Genomic DNA, 23,670 nt, shown 5'->3' on the forward strand with positions numbered 1-23,670 from the left:
AAAGCCAGATAAAACCAGATTAAAAGTAAAAGACCAGGTTTATTAGTCAGAGAACTCCTGGGTGACCTTTCCAGCACCCAGAGGCGTGGCAGGGAAGGGGGCAAGAGGAATTACATGGCTGCTCTGAGGAGGAGACCCAAATACTCTGCAGGCATGGGACAGGGTGATGACTTGTCCTCCACAAGCTGGGCCCATCATGGTAGGCTGGGCTCTGAGCAGCTAGCAGTTCCAGGCAGAAAAGCAGCTGCCACTGTGGAGAATTTGGGACTGAGCCCCTCTGGTGGTTCTCTGAGAGGACAGGGACTGGAGAGAGAGAACTGGGGCCCAGCCAGAGATTCCAGCCCAATATCCATCAGCAGCCAAGCCCACACGCCATTCCTCACACAGGGCACTAGAGCTCTTTGTGCATGTTCTGAGATCTCTTTAGCTCCTGGATTTTCTGGGGCAGAGTCTTGGTCCAGAACTGCAGTCTTCTGGCCTTCAATGCTCGGCCCACAGAAGGCTTGGAGTTCAGCTGCAGGTAATGCTCGTCATGGTCCAACATGGGCCAGTAGGGTAGACCCTTGCTGTTGGGGTTCCTATGGATATGCCAGCCAGTGGGGAAGGGTGAGGTCATTCTGATCCAAAGTCTGATCAACTGATTTTGGTCATGGCAGTGGTATACTTAGGCAGGTGTTTAATGGGGCTGATGGGATAAGGATCCTGATATAGGGATACAAGTGTCACCCACTAGTTTCTGCTTCATGTGGGGGAGGACTACTTGACCTGTTTTATGTCTACATCTAAGAGGCAAAATCTGAAGAGCTGTCCACTATGGCTCATGAGCCAGGTCACTGTGAGATGACCAGTAACTGATACCTACAAAGTGGATGTATAAATGTGCTATCCCGCAGAGAAGAGATTGTTATATGATGGAAGATCTGTGAATGCTAAAGAGACAACCACTCCAATAGGAGACCTGTAGGGACCCACATATCCCTATAACACATACAGAGAAGTTTGAAAGAGAGGTGTCTTCTCACCCATATCTTGCAAAGTTGGCCCAGTACTTCATCATCCTCCTGTTCAATAGCTCTTCCTCCTCAGTAAGGTCAACTGGAGTCATGAGAAAAATGAATGTTGAAGTCCATGACACCACACACAGCTGCCAAATCATGCCTCATACTCACAATCCCAGCTGCTGTCAGAACTGTAACTATCAGATTTGTTACCTCCCTTCTTTACTATACAATACCCAACATCCATGCATGCCTCTAATTGAATTCGTGCCCCAGTGTGCTGTCATCTCCATCACAGGCTAGACTGGGACAGGACTAGGTTCTAATCTTGGTCTGATTTTTTAGACTATGATATAGCACACATTTGATTTTTATCATCTCCCAGACCTAGATTTCCTGAAATAGACTAAGAGCTCAGGAGTCCCTGAGGTGTCATCTGAGACCTCAGTCAGGTCAAGGAGAATAAGAGAGACTCACGTTTCATGCCAAAGACGAAGGACCCAAAAACAAAAGGAATCTCATCACCATGGTCAGCCTTCACGTGGGGTGGCCTGAGACTCTTGAGAAAGCTGGGCTGATGTTGGAACTAATAGAAGTAGACAGGGTTGTGGGAACCTAGGGGGGGATGACGAGTGACTTAGTGGCCCCTCACCTGGAGTTTTTCTGATACATATTTGGTGACAAGGTACCTTGATATAAAGTTACCTGGAATCATAAATGAAAAGAGGAGAGGAAGTTCCAAGCTGGAGCACTAGCTGTAGAAAAGCCCATGGCAAAACAGTGCTCATGGCCTTCCCAGCTGAATGGTCATGTCAAGTCAATAGATTAACAGCAACTCATTTTCTGTTCTGTACCTAGATGTCACTCACTTTATCTAGACATGAGACCTGTATTTTACACTGCTCCGCAGTGCTTACCAGTGACCTATATCTCTGAGCTGCTCCCTTAAGGCTTGTTACAGAGATACTTACGCTGAAAATGTGCTACTTGGAGTGCAGTGATCACAAACATGAAGTCTCCCATCATCTCTGTGAACTGTATTTGGAGGGTATGGGGATCCTCTGTGTCCTCTATGTACTCTTCCATCAGCAGGTCACCACACTCAGGAAGCAGCATCTACACCAAGGAAATCAGGAAGAATGAGGTTAGGCATGTTGTTGGTTAGGTAGGCAACAGCCTTTGGTATAAGGAGAATTGGGCCTGTGATCAGATAGGGTGTAGGTAAAAATATTCATGGTCTGATGTCACCCCACACAGAATCACACATATATACTGACCTTCATTAATAGGGATGCTGTCTGAGAAGGAGATATAAGGGACCTCTTTATTTGGATAGGACCAGAGGTATCTCACCATTTGTGCTGCTGTATTCTTCAGAACATCCTGCAGGTTCTCTCTGGTTATTTCTTTTATTGTCTGAGCAGAGCCCAAGATCTGGGAGGCAGAAATGTGGGATCTGATGGACTTGGATTAGAGATGTATTGAGTTCCCTGTACTTAACATATGAGACTCAAGTCTATCAGGGGATTGGAATTGAGCCTCACCATGGGGACGATCCAACTATACTCATCATTGTTGACACCTATGATGCTGGGGACAGGGTGAAAATCCACAGATGCCAACAACTCTTGGGGATGCCTGGGAAAGAACACCCCATCCACCACAGCAGGGATGATCTTGAAGACCTGAGGGGCATTAAAAGTCAATGCTGAAGGTCAATAAAATACATATCCTAATCCAATGAGTTACCACCACCATTTTGTCATTTCTTAACCATTATCGCATTTTTCACTAGCCTCAGTGTTCTCAGCTAACTCTGGAAGAGAATCTATACTTGGATTAGCCTATCTTCGTGTTCATATTGTACACAGAACTAAAGAACTTGAAGTCTGACTACATCTTCCAAGACACACAGTTCTACCTACCTCATTAATGACCAGAATCTCTGCTTCACTCTTGCCTCTCAGACAGTGTACCAGGGCCTCTGAGTCCTTGGTCTCACATCCAGACAGGTTGGCCACCGTCTGTAAAGGGAACAAGTGGGGAGAAGAATTTTCTCAACTCCACCTTAATATTATTGGCCTAACTACCACACTATAGTGTGTGTTGTGTGTGATTTGGTATAAATATAAATTGTTAACTTTGTCGTATTCCTCAAAGCAAGCAGTATCCTTTTAACCTGCATACTTGGATTTTTTTTTTTTGCTTAGGTTAGTTCTGTTTACTCTACCCATCTTTCTGTGTTTTGTGTATAAGAGAAGAACTAAGTGTGCCAATGTTTGTATGTGGATGTTAGAGGACAAAGTCCCCTCTCTTCACAAATGTCCCCTTATTTGAGACAGGCAGTCTTCTTGTCTTATGCTTCTATGGTAGCTGAACTGCTCTGTGAATATCCAGGGATTCCCGTGTTTCTGCCTCCCACCTGACCACAGGAACAATGGAATTACAGATACATGCTACTATCTCCAGGCTTTTGTGGGTTCTCGGCATTTGAACTTAGGTTCTCAGCCTTGCACTCCAAGCATGTTTAAAAATCCATAGAGCCACCTCCCAAAGCACACTCCTATTTATTTTCATCAGTAATGGAAGCTGCTAGGAGCAGTTTGCTGTTGAGATAACATTGTCACCCAGTATGAAGTAGAGGTGAGTAGAGGCTAACCCCTGAGTTTCTCAAATATTGCTGGAAAGAAATTGTTTCCCATGATTATTGTTTCCCCCACTGAAGAGAAGACCAGAGTACCAGACTATGAAGGCTGAGGGGACAGCCTAGGGTGCTGGGGGATGTCTTTCTGTACACTGTAAATATGTATAGCTCTGATTGGTTGATAAATAAAACGGTTTGGCCAATGGTGAAACAGAATAAGGTTAGGCAATACATAAAACTGAAGATGGAAAAAAGAAGTGTGGAATCAGAAGAGATGCCAGCCCACTGCCTAAGGAGCAACAAGATGCCAGCAGACCAGTAATGCCTTAGGCCACATGACAACATACATATTACTAGGAATGCATTGAATTAAGTTGAAAGAGCTAGCTAATATAAGATGACCAATAGGCCATACAGTTTGTAAGTAATATAAGCCTCTGTGTGTTCACTTAGGACCAAGCAGCTGCAGGACCAGGAAGGACACAGAAAAACTTCCAACTACTTAGGCCTGTGATGGCTAAGGGCACTTACATTGTAGACCATCTCATGGGTGTCAGAGATAATGCCAGGTATCACGGCCACTCCACTCTCCATAATGGCTCTGTGGAAGAGTCCCTTGGACATGGGAGACACCACATGTGAAGACACACTTGCACCACCTGCTGACTCGCCAAAAATAGTGACCTGGTCAGGGTTTCCTCCAAAGTGGGCAATATTCTGCTGGACCCAGCGTAGGGCGGCCACTTGATCCAGGTAGCCCCAGTTGCCTCTGGCGTGCTGGTCTCCAGTGCTGTGAAGTAGAGGGGCATGGATCAAAGGGCTGTCTAGGTTCTTCTCAGCTGCATCTATTTAGCTCAGCCCTAGGCTCACCTGAAAAAGCCCAGAACACCTAGGCGATATTGGATATGAACCAATACCACATCCTCTATGGCTGCCAATATGGATCCATCAGTCATAGAAGCCATTCCTCCAACCAGAGCACCACCATGGATCCTCACCATCACCTGGAGAAGTCAATAGAGATGCCAGGAAGCTCCTAGCTAGCCAAAGCTCTGTAGACTGTTTACTAGAGTATCAATCAACTTCTGTGCTTCTGTCTAACTATACAAATACATAGAAATCCTCAGCACTTCAGAGCTTTGGTCATGGCTCAGGGCCTCTAATAGCCCCATTGGGTTGTTTCTAGCCCCCCTCAGTTTGAATTAGCAATTCTATGTATACAGTAATGTTATCATTACTCAGGCTCTCCTTAGTGAAACAAAGAGGGGTGTCTCTATGGATATCTCTCCAGATTAAAAATATAAAGAATCATCAACTCTCATTGGCACGAGATAATCTAAAGGAAGGAGTGGGTGACCTCAGTGTGGAGCCTTGAGCACCTAAGCAGTTCTGCAGGGCTGAGGTTGTAGAATGAGTCCTGGTTTTCACAAATAGCTAGAGTCTTTGATCTCTCAGTGCTCCAGTGCTTTGTGTCCCTTACCCAGGTTTCATCTGCATAGTGTGGCTGAGAAGGCCTTTTTTTACCCAAATAGGGCAAGGCTTTTCAACAGAGTCCATACTTCAATGGAGCTTTTGCTCCCCCCTTTTTGTTATCATCATGAAAAAAAATACCCTGTCCCCAAGCTGACAATAACTTGACACTCACAGGTAGGTTAGAGCCCTCATGGGCATGAGCTGGAGTGTAGATGTTGAGATACAGGCAGTCCTCAGACATAGAGATGGGAGGCATGGTCACCTTCATATCCTTCATGCCCTCCACATTCATCATTTCAAGGCTTTGCAGACACCTGATTGAAATAGCAGACAGATATTCCAAAACCAAATATGAGTCTGGATTTTTTTTCCTCAGTCACCTTCAGTTGCTGCTCCTTTTGATGCCCTGTTAACACATATTCCTTCTCTAAAATCCCTTCCAACCTGTGGTAAAGACCACAGGCTCCATAAAAGATGAATGGAGTCAGAATTTCAGAGTCCTCCAGTTGGCTAGGCACTGGATGTTATTCTTTCTGGGTCTGGGATTTAGAGACTTTAGGCTTCTCTATGAAATGATTGGCTGTATGTACTCACATTCACTGATTTGTTTAAAAACAGAAAAGTGAACTAAGCATTAGCAGGCATGCAAGTTTTTTCTACTCTCTGTTCATAGCTGTGGATGAGATGTGACCAGCTCCTGTAATTTTCCTTCACTGTGAATCCTCCCCACACACATGATGAATTGTAATCTGGGGCCTATAATAGTAGCTTCCTCCCCTAAGTTCCTTTTGCCAGTATTTTATTACATCAAAGACAACAAACTAAGATTGCAATATTGGAATGCTGTGTCCACAGGTACTGAAGGAATCAGAGGACCGTACTGCCCCAAAAGGTGGTGAGAAATCCTTCATCCCATGAACAGAGGCTCTCAGGGAACTTCTTTTTCCTACACTGTCTCCAGAGGGAATTAGTTACATATCCTTGTTCCTTGGTCAGTGGCACTTGGCCCTATATGTTGTCATAGTGACTGTGAGTGTGGGGTTAGCAAGTATCCATAATGCTGCACTCCTTAGGATCTGAACTGCATTCTACTAGATTCAGGGGCACTGTCTGCTTAATAGGTCACATAACACATGGCTAGATATCCCTCCCATTGTGGCAGAGAACACTGGGCTCAATTTGAATCTGTGAACAATTTTCTTTGTTCCTGTCTATAGTCCCTGCATCCAACTCCCTATGCCAAGCTCTGACCAAGGAGATTGGCAAGGTTGTTCTATTCAGTTTTACTACATGCGTCAGAAAAATGCATGGGGGACACCCCACAATGGGAGAAAACTGCTACAGAGCTGAGATGGAGGAAAGACTTCAGTATGGTTCAGAGCTCAGAGAAACTTTTCACCCTAGGGCCAGACATCCTCTGGGTCCAGAACTTACATGGCTGGATGTGAGGTTCCATCTCTCACACCACTCCATGGTACAGGGGCTTCAGGAGGTGCAAAGCGCAGTGGTCCTATGGGTGGCTTGGCAAAGGGAATTCCCAGGAAGGTATGGACACCAATTTTGGTGTCCTTCACATAGACAAGGCTGCCTCGGACCTGGCCTGTGTGTGTGTTTCTGATGGGGCTGGCATCTGATGAGTCCTGACCTGTGTGGAGAGATGCCATCAGGGTTAGTTTTGTGTAATCAGCTGCCAAAGACTGTGAGAGTTCCCACTTGATTGTTACCATGCACATAGGAAGGGCACCCAGGACCTCCTATTTCAGCTCTGGGGTATGAGTGTGAGAGATTCTCTACCCCTCATGGCCTGGAACCTTTCCTACTCCCCTTTTGAAGGTTGTCAGAGCATTTCTCTGGCCAAAGAGCTCACACACTCTAAGCCATTTGGCCACATGAATTTATGATTTTTGTCATTCTTATCCAAAGGTCAGTAGTAGCTATAGTCACAGCCAGACACTAAGGAGATCTTCTTATCACTTTCCTTAGAATTGTCTATCACTCTCCAGAGCTCCTTACACTAAACTGTCTCCTCAGTATAGAATGATCTTAGATGTCTCTCATAATCTCTGTGGACCCACAAAATCAGTGGGCTTTGGTTAGAATATTGGGAGACATATGTTTCCCACATATTTATCTATAATTTCCATCACCCACCCTTCCCCCACTTTTTCTCCCACAAGCTCAGCCTCTGACTCTGCAGAATTTGGCAGCTCTGACTCTAGTTATTTCCCAGTGCCAGCTTAGTGAGCCTCACCCTGCACATGGAGGAGGAGAAGCAGGAGCCCAAAGACCACAGCATTCAGCCAGCTATGAAGTTGTTTCAGTGGCATGATCAGCTCTCAGACTGGAGTCTGTGCTTCCACATAGGACGTCCACGTTGCACAAACAGAAGCACAATCTGTGGGCCTTGTCTAGGCAAGTTTAAGTCCTAAGGATGTAGGTGGGAACTTGGTATAGTGGGGCAAAGTCCTCATTGTAGGAAAACTGTTTAGTCAGAATGACAGAAGACAATGGCAGGAGGCAGGGCAAGTCACCTCTGCTATTTCTATTCTCTCTTTGTCCTCATGGAAAGGCACACCATGGATTCTGAAGATCTTCTGGGATACCAGGAACCCTGTCCTCACTCTTGGGCAAAGAGCTGTAACAGGAGAAGTCAGAGGGCTTCTGTGAGTAAGTATTCACTCAAGATGTCACTGGAGAGACAGGAAAATGCAGGAGCTCTGAGTGTGATCTTTATCCTCAAGACTTCTCTGTGCTTTGAAGACTCAGTTTACTGAGCCTGCTTCCAGACTTCCTAGTCCCTACAATTAACTTAGGGTCTTCTTGGACACCTCCCTGTTAAGTCACAGTTGTTTGACCAAAACACACTACAATCCTGGTGCTTTTAAAGTCCATAGCTCCAATTTGCTCCATCCTCATGACGTATCTCCTCTAGTGGCCAGTTCCTGCTAAGATCAACTTCATAGTCATTTATCCATTTACAAAATATTTTTAATTGTTTATATTCATTTATATATTTATTGTGCTCATATATGTATGCAGATGCTCCCACACTATGGCTCACATATGGAGGTGAAGTGACAATTTGTGGAACTTCATATTCTAAATTCACCATATGAAGCCCAAAGTGAAACTTGCATCATCAGGATTGGAGGAAAGTTCCCTTACCACCCCTTGATAAATATCATACATAACCATATGACAAGCATTTAATGGGGAGTTTCTGGCTCCAATGCTGAGGTCAATCTGAAGTCTTAGAACCTATGATAATTCTGAGATAAAAGTCGATAAACAGAAGTTTCAAAATCACAATAAAATGCTGACATGATATATCAAATGATGCAGGATCAAAAGTCCATATTCAGTCCAGACTGATTTCCTAGAGGAAGTGGTATGGGGGTCAGTGTCAGTCGCCTTTACTGCCACCTGAGAATTGACTTTGGATTCAAATTATCTTCATTATTATCTAAATAATAATCTGTAGTCTAACAACATAGCACTGTGGGACTTTTTCTTTGGTGTCTGTCTGGCTGTTTACCTGGCACAGCACAGCTCAGCTTTTCCTGTCTCCTCCAATCAACAGGGGTTCTTTGATTCAGTGTCACCCCACCAGTGCACTATAGTCCTTTCTGTGGTCCTAGCCTTTCTTGGCAGGTGTTCTCTCTACTCCAAATTGTCAACCACAGGAAGATCTGGACCATGAGAGCTGAGAAGTTGCCTGTTCCTCCAATCTTGTGATGAAGGAACTACATTCTCAATGGACCCTGAACACCCCAGTGCTTCTTAATCCCAGGCATGTTTGTAGCTCAGCTAGGAAAATCCCTGTGTGCTCTGCTACTCACTGCACCATCACTCAGAGGCCCCGTGTTGATGATGGAAGTGGCCACAGTAAAAATGTGAAATGAAGAAGATACTTAGGATCTGTTCTGTGGAGGGAACCAGGGAGTGACTAAGGAGAGTATGATAGATAGAAAAAGAGATGATATGAGATTAGATAGATAGATAGATAGATAGATAGATAGATAGATAGAATGTAAAGACATCTATGAAAATTCCTTCAATAAGATACTACTACATTCCTGTTTAATATAACTAGATTTAAGACCCACAAAGCCAAGTGTCAGCAAAGACATGGAGCTACTGGCACTATCATACATCATTGGAGGAGATACAAAATGATATGGTCATTATAGATGTCAATTAGACAATTCCTTTAAAAGCTAAACACATTTATCCTGTGAGTTGTTCTACTCCCAGGTCTTTAGCTCAATCACAAAAACTCATACTTTCAAAGTTCATAAGAGCTTCAATAAAAGTAGTCAAAATGAGGTCACTCAGGTGTACATCAACTAGGAATTGGGTAAAATATGTTGTGTGCATATATGGAATGTCACTGTTAACCAAATACAGCACACTTTAATCTTCAAGACCTTTTACTCAGTAACAGGATCATTCACATAGGAATCTTTTTCTAAGATAGGATAGCTAGGAATCTGATGTTTCTAAACTGTATGCAGTTTCCAAACAGAACCATCAGAAAGATGGAGAGGAGCTCAAGGGAACTTCTTCAGGTCAAAGTAGGAGACTCATACCTATGTGAAAATGATTGCATAGCTCATAATTTTATGTAAAATTTGCCCATCTATGCTGGTAAGTAGGCAAATTTGGTTGCATAGAAATCATTGAAATCAGAATTTTTTTTTAAAAAAAAGACACAGCTACTAAAATTCTAAAGATCATTTGGTGACATGTCCTCTATGTCAACAGAGATGGAGACCTCACAGATGCATGTGTGCAGCAGGAGCTCAAGTTCCTAGTAAAAGTATCAGGCAACTGTCCTCCTAGACTCAAAGGAAGGGCTCTTCTATGACCATCTACTGATCCAAGGCTAAAAGATAGTCTTGTCTTTCTTCTGCTCCCTGGTGTTTGCAATGTGGAATATAGAAATCATCCCATCCATAAATGCTGTAGATTAGGGTCTATCCTCCATACTCTCTGTGTGTTCAGGCCCTGTCTAGGCAGATGTTCTCTTTGTCTTCAACTCCCTTTCTGGTGAACGTCTGGGCTTTGGGAACTGAAACAACAACCTGATTCTTCGAAGCTCAAAGACGTGGAAGTAGTTTCTTTATGTTATCAGGAAAGCCTGGTGGGCCCTCTTAATCCTCGGCTGCTGTGTAGCATGATGTGGGGTAACATCCCTATGTGCTCTGTCACCCAATGCAACATCATTCAGAGGTCCTTCACTGATGATGGTGGAGACCATAGTGAACATGTAGAATGAAGAAGACTCTCAAAATCTCTGTGTGTGGAGGGGGTGGTGTGGAACCTTTCATTTGTAGACAGGAAGAGGGAGGTGGATTAAAGTCTACAGAGTCCTCTTCATGGAGTTATTACTGCATATGCACACACTCAGTGGTTGCAAGGACAGGGAGCCACTGACATGCTCACACATGAGAAGATGTAAAATGGAGTAGTCCTGTAGAAAGACAGGCTGACCTCTTCTTCAAAAGTTAAATCTTGTGCTGGGACTCAGCAAATCTACTCCTGTTGATATAGCCTACCTGAATTACCAGCATGCCTTTTCCATTCTGTACCTGCCCTTGTCCTCTGCCTCTATGGCATCTATTATCAGGTCAGCTCAAACCTGAACTCTACAATGAGGATATTAAGAGTCTGGCCATGAGGAAGCTCACATCATGGGCATCATTCTTTGTGCCAACAGCTCAGTGTAACCAAAAAGAACAATCTTTGGATGAGAAAGCTAGCCCTCAATATATAGCATACCTGATGGTACCTTAATTTTGGAATTCATGGTCTTCAAACTTGTAAACAAATTCCTATTGGTTATAAGCCACATAGGTTATGATATATACAAACTCATGTATGTATGTTACATGTATCAATCTATGCATATATGCAATTGTGATGCAGTGTATGTGTATGTTACAGGCTGACCTTTAACTCTTGAGCTCATATATTCCACCTGCCTTAGTCTTTCTAGGTCCAGACCACGTGTGTCTGCCATAGACCTGAGCTTGCTTCTTTTGATGATTTTTGTTATGATCACATAAACTTTCTAAAATACCAGGGCTATGGTAAATCAAATGTTTTATAAGCTACTTATATAGATGAGAATACTTAGGGCTTATTAACAGATGGACATGATATTTTGACACCCAATCACCTCTGATGTGTCAATATTCCCAAGCATCTGAATTGGAGACAGGATATTGAATCCAGGGTCTTATACATGTGAGACAAGTGCTCTATCTCTCAACTATATATCCAGGATGTATATTTTAATCTTTGATAATTTCACACAGATATATAACATATTTAAATCATGCTTACTCCCCTTTCTAGACCCACCCAATTTATGCTCTCTGTCTCTCTCTCTGCTTCTCTCTCTGTCTCTCCCTGTCTCTGTCTCTCTGTGTCTCTCTCTATCTGTCTCTGTCTCTCTCTCTCTCTTTCTCTCTCAGTATAACCCACCTAAACTCAATGCATTAAATTAGATATTTAAAAAACATTTCATATCCCACATCTACTAGCTGGCCCAGAATCCAAAGTCCAATGAGCATTAACAATCTTGCTTCTCAAAAGAATAGATCAAGTTGAGCTCAAAGGCCAAGTGGGTTGGTTTCTGTATTTCTTTACGTTAAGACAATGTCTTGAAATCTAGTCACTAACACTCTAATACTCCTGGTTCAGCATCTGAATGCTGAGATGAAAGATGTGCACACTAAAATTTTTGAATGAAATAAACTTTTAATGAAACCCTTAGGACTAACTTGAAGCATACCTTTGTGTGCCCACATGCTTCAGATACCTCTGAATGAAAGTGAAAACAATGAACTGAGGAGTTTGTGACAAGCCTGTGATTGTTTAACTTAGAAAGACTGTGCTAACCTGTCTTCCAAAACAACGTCATAATTTCTTACCCCTCTAACATTATGTGCAAATGCTTCCCACCCTCACCTGTGCTGGGACTTTGCCGATCTTCAGTATGGTTGTACTGGGTGGCCATCTGCTTATGGCGGAAGATGGTAAGGATAACTGCAGCCTGGGCTACATAATGAGTCAAGAAACATGGCTTCTCCCCACCAAAGAAGAGTCTTAGCATGGAAGTAACTCAGGCTGCAGATGCTGAGGGGTAAATGGAGCTGAGACTCTGCAATGAGAGGAAGGAATCTCAAGGACATTATGCTGGATGGCAGCTCTTGTCCAGTGGTTCCTCTTATAGGACATGACAGGAAGAGCTACAGTGTTTCTAAACCATAAGCAGGTATATAAGCTAAAACAACAGAAAGCAGTGCATGAGGGCCTAGAGGGATCTTGGGATGGGGGATGGTATCCATGAGCTCAGCTGCTGAGCTTCTGCTTAGCATTCCCCTCATCTGTGCCCTGGTGTCCCAGAGGGAAAACATAGGAGTCTCTACTTTCATGCTTAGGTCATGGTGCCTTGTGGCTGGTATTCAGTGTAGTGACTGGAACATGGGAACTTTGCCGTGTAAAGTGGTGAATGAAGAGGACAAGTTGTTCAGAGATAGAAGTGGCGTGAGGCCCCAGGGTGTAAAGGACACAGGATGTGCCCTCTTTAATAACAGAGAAAATGCTTTGGGGAAACAAAAGGCATATTGAAGACATTTAGGCCTCATTGAAAATGACTAAATATAAGACAGGTTGAATTGTTGGGCGTGAGAAGTTTAAGCACACACACACACACACACATACACACACACACACACACACACACACACACACAAAGAGAGGTCTAAGAGTTGAAATTCAATGAAAATTCATCACATGGAATGTAGAGAAGAGTTACTGTTGTTCAGGAGGAGTTGTGGAAAACAGGAAGTTACTTCTATACATGCAGAAGCCATCAGTCATGGTGCCAGGGGCAAGGATGTCTTCTGCTAGACACACGTGTGCATTCCTCCCTCTCCCACCTCACACCCTTGACACACACCATAGCAAAAGATCTTTAGACTCACTACAGGACTGATCTCTGACCCAGGAGTCTGGCAAAGTTGTTCTGTTAGAAACTTTAACTGTTTATCAAAAATGAATTGCAGACTACACATCACAGACTTGTGAAGCCAGGCATGTGTCAGGAGTGTCCCTGAATGTAGGCCCAGAGAGGAGATTTCATGAAGTTGTGAAGATGAAGCCTGGATTGCCTGGATATTCCAATATGTTAGATGTGCCAGAGACACAGGATACCTGCAGCGAAGGCTGCTAACAGGGAGTGGAGCCAGCCCATGAGAAAGACATGTGTTGCAGTCAACAAAACTGTATGGAGTTGGAGATCTGGAGAGCATTCTGAAATCTGACATGGAGATGCAGAGTTTGGAGTTTGCCCAGCTGGTTTTTGGTGTTGCTTTCTTCCAGTATTTCCTCAGTATGCTCCTTTCCCTCTGTTTTTGAATGGTAATATATATCTTGTGCCACTATATGTTGGAAGTATGTGATTTTTTTATTTTATTTTATCGGGGATTACAGTTAAAAGATTGCATGATTCTCAGAAGACACTTTAAAATTTGTATTTTAAAATTGATAAAATTATGTGGACTTTTAAAGTTGGACTGAATGCATTTTTTTTATTATGATATGGCCACAAGCCTTTAGGGGCAAGGAGTGGAATGTGGTGGTTTGAACAAAATAGCCCACACAGGGAGTGGCAATATTAGGAGGTATAACCTTGTTGGAGTAGGTGTGGCCTTGGGGAGGAAGTGTGTCTTTGTGGATGCAGGCTTTGAGGTCTTACGTAAGCTCAAATCACACTCAGTGTTACTGTCTACTTCCTAGTGTCTTTTGATCAAGATGTAGCCAGCACCATTTCTGTCTCTATGATGCTATTTTCTCTGCTTTGATGATAATGGACTGAACTTCTGAACTGTACATGAGCAACCAAAATTAAATGCTTTCCTTGATAAGAGTTGCCATGCTCATGGTGACTCTTCAAAGCAATAGAAACCCTAACTAATACAGATGGCCAGGGCCAAGATGTTTTTAAAATCTATGGAGTTTCCAAACTGTTCCACCAGAAAACAGTCAACAGTTTACAGGGAGCAGAGACCAGGCAATGGTTGACATAAAGGACCATGAACAAAATTTTTCCAGTGAAAGAATTATTCTCATACTTGAAGTGCATGTTGTTGCTTATCCTATCTTCTGCCAACTTACCAAGTTATGCTGGTAAAAGGCAAATTCGATTGCATAGAAATCATCTGACAATAAAGCTTTCCAATGTGAAGAGAGCTACTTAGCATCTAAAAGCCCCTCAGAGAACCGTCCTGTCCATCAGCAGAAGTGCATACCTCACAGAGGTATTTATACAGAAGGAGCTCAGTAATGCCTTCAGGCTCCTGTGGAAGTTTCAGGCACAGCTCATCTGTACTGAAAGGAAGGACTCTTCTCTCTGACAAGCTGTAGAGTCCAGGCTAAAGAGGATTCTCATTTCTCTCCTGCCCCCTGGTGTTCAGAGTGGGTACTGCAAGAATCATCACTGATGATGTTTTATTGGTTTAAAGCAGCAAATGAAAGGACTTGGTACCAGTTTTCCCGGTCAGAGAGTAGTTGCGTTGCACACCCCTTTAATATCAGACCCCTAGGCAGAAGGACTGTGTTTGGTTTCAGGTCATGCTGGTTTTGAAGTTAATTTTAGGACAGTCTGTCCAGCATAGTGAGACCCTATCTCAAATCAATCAATCAATCAATATATGAATAAATAATAAACAGTATACAGGTTGACAGAGAGATGGACAAAGAAATAACATAGGCATAGCTCTCTGCACCTATGCTTGGTACAGTGCTCACGTAAGTGGGTACAGGAGGAGGGAGCACATGCTGCGGTGGAAGGACTTGAACTCTAACCCCACAGTAGCTTGGATCTGGAAAACAGTGCACACCTGATCCCATTCCTTCCAGAATACTCTTCCCACACCTGGACATATGCTTCTTGCAGGGCAGGGATTAGAAATGTGAATTCTGCCATGGTCTCTTAGCACTCTAGTTGGAGGGTCAGGGGGTCTGCAGTCCCTCATGGCCTCCTCCATCAGCAGCAGGTCACCAAACTCAGGGATGACCTTGAAGACCTGAGGCCATTCAAGGTGAGGGAATAAAATCAGGTCCTAGACCTAACTTTGGGTTTTCCTATATCTAAAAGGCTAATCCCCCCACACACACATTTATTAATTCATCCCATGATTCTCATATCCATCTCAAGAGATATCACACTAGTGTAGCTCATTTTGATTCCAAATTTTGTTTTCAAGACTTTAATGTCAAAGGGTCATGGAGATGAGGTAAATGGTTCAGAATAGTAAGGCCTCTTCACTCCATATGCATTGGTCCCCTTTCCTCACAAAACCATTATTCAATAAAAGGCAGAATCCTCTCTTCTCTCTTGCCTCCCAGGCAGTAACCAGTGTGTCTGAGTCAGTCTGCTCATATCCAGACAGCAACTGTACAGGAATTATGCAGGGAGGAACTGTCTCATTCTTCCAGTAAGGGAGAATACGTTTTCCAACGTTCCCAACAAATGTTGTGTGTGTGCTCTTAACAAATCACATTGTGTACACTGAGTATTGTGGCCAGTATGAAACTGTTCCTAATTCCCCACACTTAAAAGTGAGAGACAGAAGAACCATACCACCTCCTCACTTGATTCTAAACACAATGAGGACCATGAGGTACAATTTTGTTGGCCAAAGAGAACACTCAACCTCTGTGAGGCCAACGTGTATGGATGTGTCCAATGAAATCCTCCCTAGTTTCCTGGAACATTGCAATTACTCTCACCTCTATGGTCCTTCTTCTCCTCACACTGCAGGCAGAGCCAGGAGCTCACAAGATGAACAGAGAGTTAGCAGGTAAGGACAGGGTGAGAGAGCACACACTGTGCAGACAATCTCAGGGAAGATGGAGATGAAAATGGGCATCAGAATCTCTCCACTCTACCTTAAATCACAGTGGAAAAGTCCATGAGATAGGTCAACCAGCCTTGTGCCTCAGACAAATATTTCCATTTCCATGATAGTATACACATACCTTTACAGTTTCTAAGTTATGGTCCCTTTAAAAGCCTCAGCACCAGAAAGCAGTTAGTTGGCTGCCAGGAAATATGGTCTAGGATAATAGTCAATGTAAAGGGATAAGATAAAACTGTTTTGAGTGACAGAAACATCCTCACACTTGAGATGGACATAGTTACAATGTCTCATGCCTTTGCTCAAAATAGTAAAAGTATGAAGATAAATGAATGGATTTGATAATATATGCTCCATTTAATAGTGAAGCTCTTTAAAAATAATACGCTTATTGAAATTCTAAATTCCCCTAAGAACACACAGGGGTGTTTGCAAAAGGAGTTCAATAATGCCTTCAGACTGCAGTGGAAGCATCAGGCAGCCATCCTCCTGCACTCAGAGGAATTGCTCTTCCCTCTCCCAGCACCTCAGTCGGGCTGTGCTGTATCCTTTTCTACCCCATGGTGTCCAGGATAGGACATGCAAGAATCACCATTTTCGTCTAATGGTCCTAACAAACCTAGGCTGTACAATTTCTGATTTGAGTGAAGTTCATGGTGGACATATTCTCTGTCATAGACTGGAACATGCCTTGGATATTATGTACTCCTTAAGTAGCCCTTGAGTCCTTCCATGCCCGAAGGTTCACAGAGGTGTCCAGCAAAGACCTTCTTTTCCTTCTGGGTTTATCATCTTTTCAAGCTCCCACCTCCATGGCACTTCACCTCATAGAGCATCTTGTTTTGATAATGTAGAATTAGGCAGACCTAAGCTTCAAATCAGTGTGATGTTTCTGGGATGTCTTCCCTTGTCTGATCCACATGGCTGAACATCTTTTGTGTTAACTGATGTGGATGAGGCCAGAGCAGCAGCATATATAGGCATCAGAGGCTTTTGCCTATATCTTCCCAAGGTCAAAAGCTCACCCTCTGTCCTCAGTGACTTGCTGCCTACGTGGGATGCCTTGCTGGTAGGCATTTCTGACCATGAAGCTCACTGAATCCACCACTGATGCCTAACATTGATACAGCAACAGACAAAACATGGTAAAGTGGTCCTACTTGGAGTCTGGCACAACCATGATGTTTGATCCTCCAAAAGCTGCTTTCCTTGAAATGGCATTAGTGGATGCATTGCCCCTCACTGCTGCCTATCATTCCCATAAGCTCCTCCCTCCCTGATCCATTCCCTCCTGCCCTCCCAGTCTCTTACCCTGCAGAGGTTGACAGCTCTGACCCTGTTCCCATCTTCCCCTTTCAGAGTCTCACACTGAACACACAGGAGGAGCTGCAGAAGCCCACAGAACACAGTCTTCAGGAAGCCAGGAATTTGATCCTGTGGCATAATCAGTTAGCTCAGTGGTTCTTACCCTTCCTAATGCTGTGACCTTTTAAGACAGTTCCTCATGTTTTAGTGACCCTCAATCATGAAATTATTGTGTTGCTGCTTCGTAACTATAATTTTCATAATGTTAAGAATCATATTGTAAATATCTGATATGTGGGATACTGGTTATGCAACCCATGTGAAGGGTCATTTGATGTCCTCCTCCCCCAAAGTGGTTACTACTAACAGGTTGGGAACAGATGAGTTAGCTCCTGGGCCTGAGTTTATGCTGCTATTGGATGTACTGAGTTTCCCAGCAGGAAGCAGTTGTGGGCCTCGCCTGTAGGAATTTGTACCCAAAAGGTATAAGTGGGAGCTCTATGGGCCAGTCAAGATAGTGTCACAGGAGACCTGCACTGACCAGGCAGAGGGGAGGAGAGCCTGTGCTTATCAGGCTGGCAAAGCCACCTCATCTGTTTTGCCTTTTTATTGCGCCCTCCTCTGGAAGGCACAGCATGGACTCTGAAGTCATTCTGAATATCAGTAAACCTCACCCCAAACCTGACCCCAAATCATTGTGACTTGCTTTTCACAGACACAGCATGGGTGAAGGAGTTGTGAGCAGGAACAGAAGGCTGCACTAGAGATTCCTGATATCTAAGCAGGTGTGTGCAGAGGATCCCACAGATGGAGAAAGCACAGATGGAGAAACCACGGATGGAGAAAGCACAGATGGAGAAGGGCATGGACATTTGAAATTTATACTCTCGGACTTAGGTGTGCAGATGCCCACCACATGAGCTGCATGACTTCCTCTGGATTTTGTCTGCTGTCTTTTGTTTTCATTTGTTTCATTTTCAGTTTCATTTTTTCTTGTAATTTTAACTTTCCCTTTTTACTTCTTCAATGACACATTTGTCATGAGACTGTGTGTGTTCTATACTTTCTTTTGCTCTGGGTAGGAAATTTCATTCCATTGTAATAAAATAGGGGAAATTATTTAAATTTTTCTATATTTGTCAAAATGTGCTTTGTATCATAATATATGACCTATTTTATAGACAGTCCCAGGGGCAGCTAAAAAGAATGTGTATTCTGTATTGTTTGGATGGAATTTTATGTAGGTAGTTGTTAAGTCCATTTGTTCTATGATATTATTTAAACCATATTTATTTGTTTATTTTTATGTGGTTTTCTTAATTGCTTATCTCCTATTCACCCCTCTTCCATTCTGTACCCACACTAGTGCAAGCTCCCACTGAGATCAAACCCAGGACATTTATATCCACCTGACAAACACTTTCAGACCCTGTTGTTTCCAACACTGGGACTCTCTGGGCTCTCAGAGCCTATGATAAACCTGAGACACTGGCCCATGATCAGGAGCTCAGAATCCTAGGGAACCCTGCCAGGATACACAAAGAGTACTGGGTAAAAGTTCTGAAACAGCCCAGTATGAACTCCTGGGTGACGTGGTGAGCAACCTCAGGCTTTAGGGACACCTGAGGACTGGCTACCTTTGGCTCCATCTGTCCAGCCCCTAAGTCTAGTGCATCCACACCCCAGCACCAGTAGGCTTTTCTCTTTAGTGTTTTGCAATGTTCCCACTGGCTTGGTACAGTCATGGATTCACTGTTTCCTCCAATCAGTAAAGAATTCTACATATTCAGCAACTCCAATATTCTGTGTTCCCAGCCCCTACCAGAGAAAGATGTAGTCTGTCTGTCTGTCTGTCTGCCTGCCTGTCTCTGTCTGTCTCACTCTGTGTCTCTGTCTCTGTCTCTCTCTCTTCATCCTAAGGAATAGCTGGTTTGTGGAAGATCCCCCAAGCTCAAAACTATGGAAGTAGTTTCTTTATGTTACCTGGACAGCCTGGTGTGTCCTCTAAATCCAACTGCTATGTAGCATAACTTGGGGTAATGTCCCCATGTGCTCTGTCACCATTACTCAGAGGCCTTCCATTAATGATTGTGCAGACCATAGTGAACATGTAGAATGAAAAAGACTTAAATCTGTGTGTAGGGGGAAATTGTGAAAACATTCGTATGTAAGGGGGAGAGAGAGGGAGAGGGAGAGAGGGAGAGAGAGAGAGAGAGAGAGAGAGAGAGAGAGAGAGAGAGTTCACAGACACAGTCTAGCCAGGGAAGCAGGTAGGCTGATCACAGATCTTCACTTTGCTCTACTCCTCGAAATCCAATCCCCTTAGCCTCATCCCCAGGTCTGCAGCAGAACATCTGACACAGCCTACCTTCTTCATCCTGCACCCATCTCCAGGGGACCCCACAGGTCTCCCCTTCTTAATGTCCCTACCCCCAACCATTGCTTTGTCCCAGCCTCCAGCTGCAGCACAAATTCCATGGGAATCCACAGGTAACTTGGTCCAACAAAGTAAGTAGGCTAACTGTAGATCTTCACCTCTCCCTCCATTCCTCCCTGTCAAATCCCCCAGTGCAGTCCATAGCACAGTACCAGATCTACAGCTCTGGCCTCTCCTCACTCACTGATCCCATTCCTGGAGCACAAGTAAACAGATCCTGCTTTTCTTACCCGGTGAACCCCTTCAGATGCCCCACCAGCCCAGCTCAGTTCTAAGGTTCAGTTCCCAATATTCAGAAACATATTTTACCTGGAACCCCCAGTGACCACACCTATCAGGATCCCAGCAGAATTTCCTGTGGCAACACACAGTCACTGCATTCTCCAGAGAACTAGAGAGGGTAGCAGAAATCAAGAAACAAAACACCCACCTGACAAAGTCAAGACCAGATACCAGCATATAGAATTTATTAGTCTTCCAAGTCCCAGACACCTAGATGGCAGTATAAAAGCACAATCAATAATAACAGACAAGATGTCTTCACTAGAGCTCAAAAACCCTACCACAGCAGACATTTAATATTCCAACATAGCTGAAGCATAAGAAAAAAAGAGCTTTTATGAATATGATAGAGGTCTTTAAAGCAGAAATGAAAAATCCCTTAATTAAAGAAATCTATGGAATTGAGAACAAATAAGAAATGAATAAAAGATTTTAAGACTTGAAATGGAAATAGAATCAATAAAGAAAACCAAAACTGAGAAAAATCTGGAAATGAAAAATTTAGGAACTCTAACAGGACCCACAGTCAAGCTTCACCAGCACAATACAAGAGATGGAAGAGAGAATCTCAAGCATTGAAGAAACCATAGAATAAATGGATTCATCATTAAACAAAAGGTTAAATCTAAATTAACTCCTGACACAAAACATTTAGGAAATCTAAGACACCATGAAAAGACCTAATCTATGAATAATAAGAATAGAAGAAGGAGAAGATACCCAGGTGAAAGGCACAGAAAATATTTTCAACAAAATCATAAAAGAAAATTTCCCTAACCTAAAGAAGATGCTGTCTATTAAGGTATAAGAGGTGTACATACCACCAAATAGACTGGAACAGAAAAGAAGGTCCCCTCAGCACATAATAATAAAAACACTGAATGTACAGATTAAAGAAAGAATACTAAAAAATGAAAGGGAAAAAGACCAAGTAACATATCAAAGTAGACCCATTAGAAATACACTTGACTTCTCAATGGAAGAGCTGAAAGGATGTGGGAAGATGTGCTATAGAGTCTAAGAGACCATAGATACTAGCTCATACTATTATACCTAGAAGAACTTTCAATCATCATAGATGGAGAAAATGAGACATGCCACAATAAGACCTGTGGCAGCATTTCTGCTGAGCTACTCCTGGCCTGGCTCCAGAGAGTAGCACCTAGCCCTAATCCATCCTTTATTTAACTGATACCTTTTGTTTCTCTTATGTGAATCCTGGCTGAGAGTCTCCCAAGGATCAAAGGCCTGTGCAAAATTTGTTTCAGGAAACTCAAAAAAAAAATGGTACCTGAGAAATTGAGGTATTTGCACTTGGCCTTGTATTTTGGGGAGCTCCTTTCATGTTGTTTTGAGCATATAAAAATCAACTAGCTAACTGTAAATATAGAGAAAAATAAAAATGCCCTGGGCGAAGCGAAAGTGCTTCAGTCCTTCAAGGCTGGACTCACCTGCAGCCAAGAAAAGCTAGATTCATTCTTAAGGTGTCTCTGAATCTTTCCACGGATCTACATGAACCCACACATGTGCCCCAACAATCTGTGACAAAAACTAAATTTAAACAATAGTTATCTAAAAATCCAGCACTAAAGAAGGTGCTAGAAGAAAAACTCCAACCTAAATAGAACAAGTATATTCAAGAAAACACAAGTATTAAATATTCTTTGCAATAAATAGACCAGCAAATCCAAAAGAAGAGAAGAACAGGCATACACACACACACACACACACACACACACACACACACACACACACACACACACACACTCATTCCACACCACCACTGCCACAACCAGCACCAACCACAACAAAATGACAAGAATCAATAACCATTGGCCATTGCTATCTCTCAGCATCAGAAGTCTCAAATCCCCCAATAAAAAGCCACAGACTAATGGAATGAATTGGAAAAGAGGATCCATTCTTCTTTTGCATCCCCCAAATACACCCTAGCATCAATGCTAGGGATCATGTCTGGTAAAGGGTTGGGAAAAGATCTTCCAAGCAAATAGACCTAAGAAGAAAGCTAGAATAGCCATTTTAATATCTGACAAAATAGACTTCAAACATAAAAGAATCAGAAGAAATAGGGAAGGACATTGCACACTCATCAAATGAAAAATTCACAAGGAGAACATCTCAGTTCTTAACATCTATACCCCAAACACAAGGGTACACAAGTTTGTAAAAGAAATACCACTATTGCTGAAATTACATAAAGCACCCCACACACTGGAAGATCTAAAAGAAATAATTTTCTCTGTACATACTACTTACCAAAGTTAAATCAAGATCAGATAAGCAATTTAAACTGACCTATAACCGCTAGTGAAAGGCATGCAGACATTAAAAGCCTACCAATCAAAAGAAGCTCAGGGCCATATGGTTTTAACACAGAATTCTACCAAACTTTCAAAGAAGAGTTAATGCAATACTCATAAAATTATTCCATAAGATAGAAAGAGAAGGAACATTATCCAATTAATTTAACAAAGTCACAGTTACCATGCTACCCAAACCACAATTTTTGTCATAAACATGGATGTAAAAATACTCAAAAAATATTTGCAAACTGAATCCAAGTACACATCAAAAAGATCATCTACCATCATCAAGTAGGCTTCAAAATCAGTTGCCCTCCTACATGCAAAAAACAAATGACTGAGAAAGAAATAAGGGAAATGTCTTTCACAATAGCCTCAAATAATATAAAATCACTTGTGGTAACTCTAAGAAAATAAAAGGTTTTTTTTTTTTATACAACCTTCAAGTCATTGAAGAAAAAATTGAAGAACATATCAGAATATGGAAAGGCCATGGAATAGGATTAACTTAGTAAAAAATGTCCATCCTACCCAAAGGAATATATAGATTGAATGCAACCCCCACCAAAATTCCAATACAATTCTTCACAATTTCCAGCTTTATATGGAAACACAAAAACCCAGGATAGCTAAAACAATCCTAAATAATAAAAGAATTCCTGGAAGTGTCACCATTCGTGATTACAAGTTGTACTACAAAGCTATAATAATAAATCAGCATGATAGCACAAAAACAGACATGTTGATCAATGGAATCAAACTGAAATCCCAGACATAAATCCATACAACTATGGGAACCTGATTTTTGACAAAGAAGTGAGAAGTACATATGGAAAATAGACAGCATCTTCAACAAACGATGCTGGTCAAGCTGGAGGGCTGCATGTAGAAGAATGCAAATCAATCCATACTTAATAAAACTCAATGCCCAGTGCATCAAAGACATCACCCTAAATCCAGATACACTGAACCTTATAGAAGGGAAAGTGAGGAATAGCCTTGAACTAATTGGCACAGGAAAAGACTTTCTGAACAGAACACCTTTAGCACAGGCACTAAGATCACAAGTAATAAATGGGAGCTCATGAAACTGAGAAGCTTCTGCACAGCAAAGGACAGTCATTCAGACAATGAGGCAGCTAGCAGAATGGGATCAAATTTTACCAACTACACATCTTGGAGTGGGTTAATATCCAAAATCTATAAAGGACTCAAGAAACTAGATGTCAAGAAAACAAATGACCCATTTAAAAATGGGATACAGATCTAAACAGAG

The 23,670-nt window shown here is 42.6% G+C and overlaps 1 pseudogene; it reads right to left on the bottom strand.

Moving 5' to 3' along the window:
- Window positions 1-381: 381 nt before the first annotated feature.
- On the bottom strand, window positions 382-7,470 carry LOC102903812 (acylcarnitine hydrolase-like; annotated as a pseudogene).
- Between the last annotated feature and the right edge of the window lie 16,200 nt (window positions 7,471-23,670).

This window comes from Peromyscus maniculatus, chromosome 5, assembly GCF_049852395.1.
Source record: "Peromyscus maniculatus bairdii isolate BWxNUB_F1_BW_parent chromosome 5, HU_Pman_BW_mat_3.1, whole genome shotgun sequence".
NCBI classification, from domain to species: Eukaryota; Metazoa; Chordata; class Mammalia; order Rodentia; family Cricetidae; genus Peromyscus; species Peromyscus maniculatus.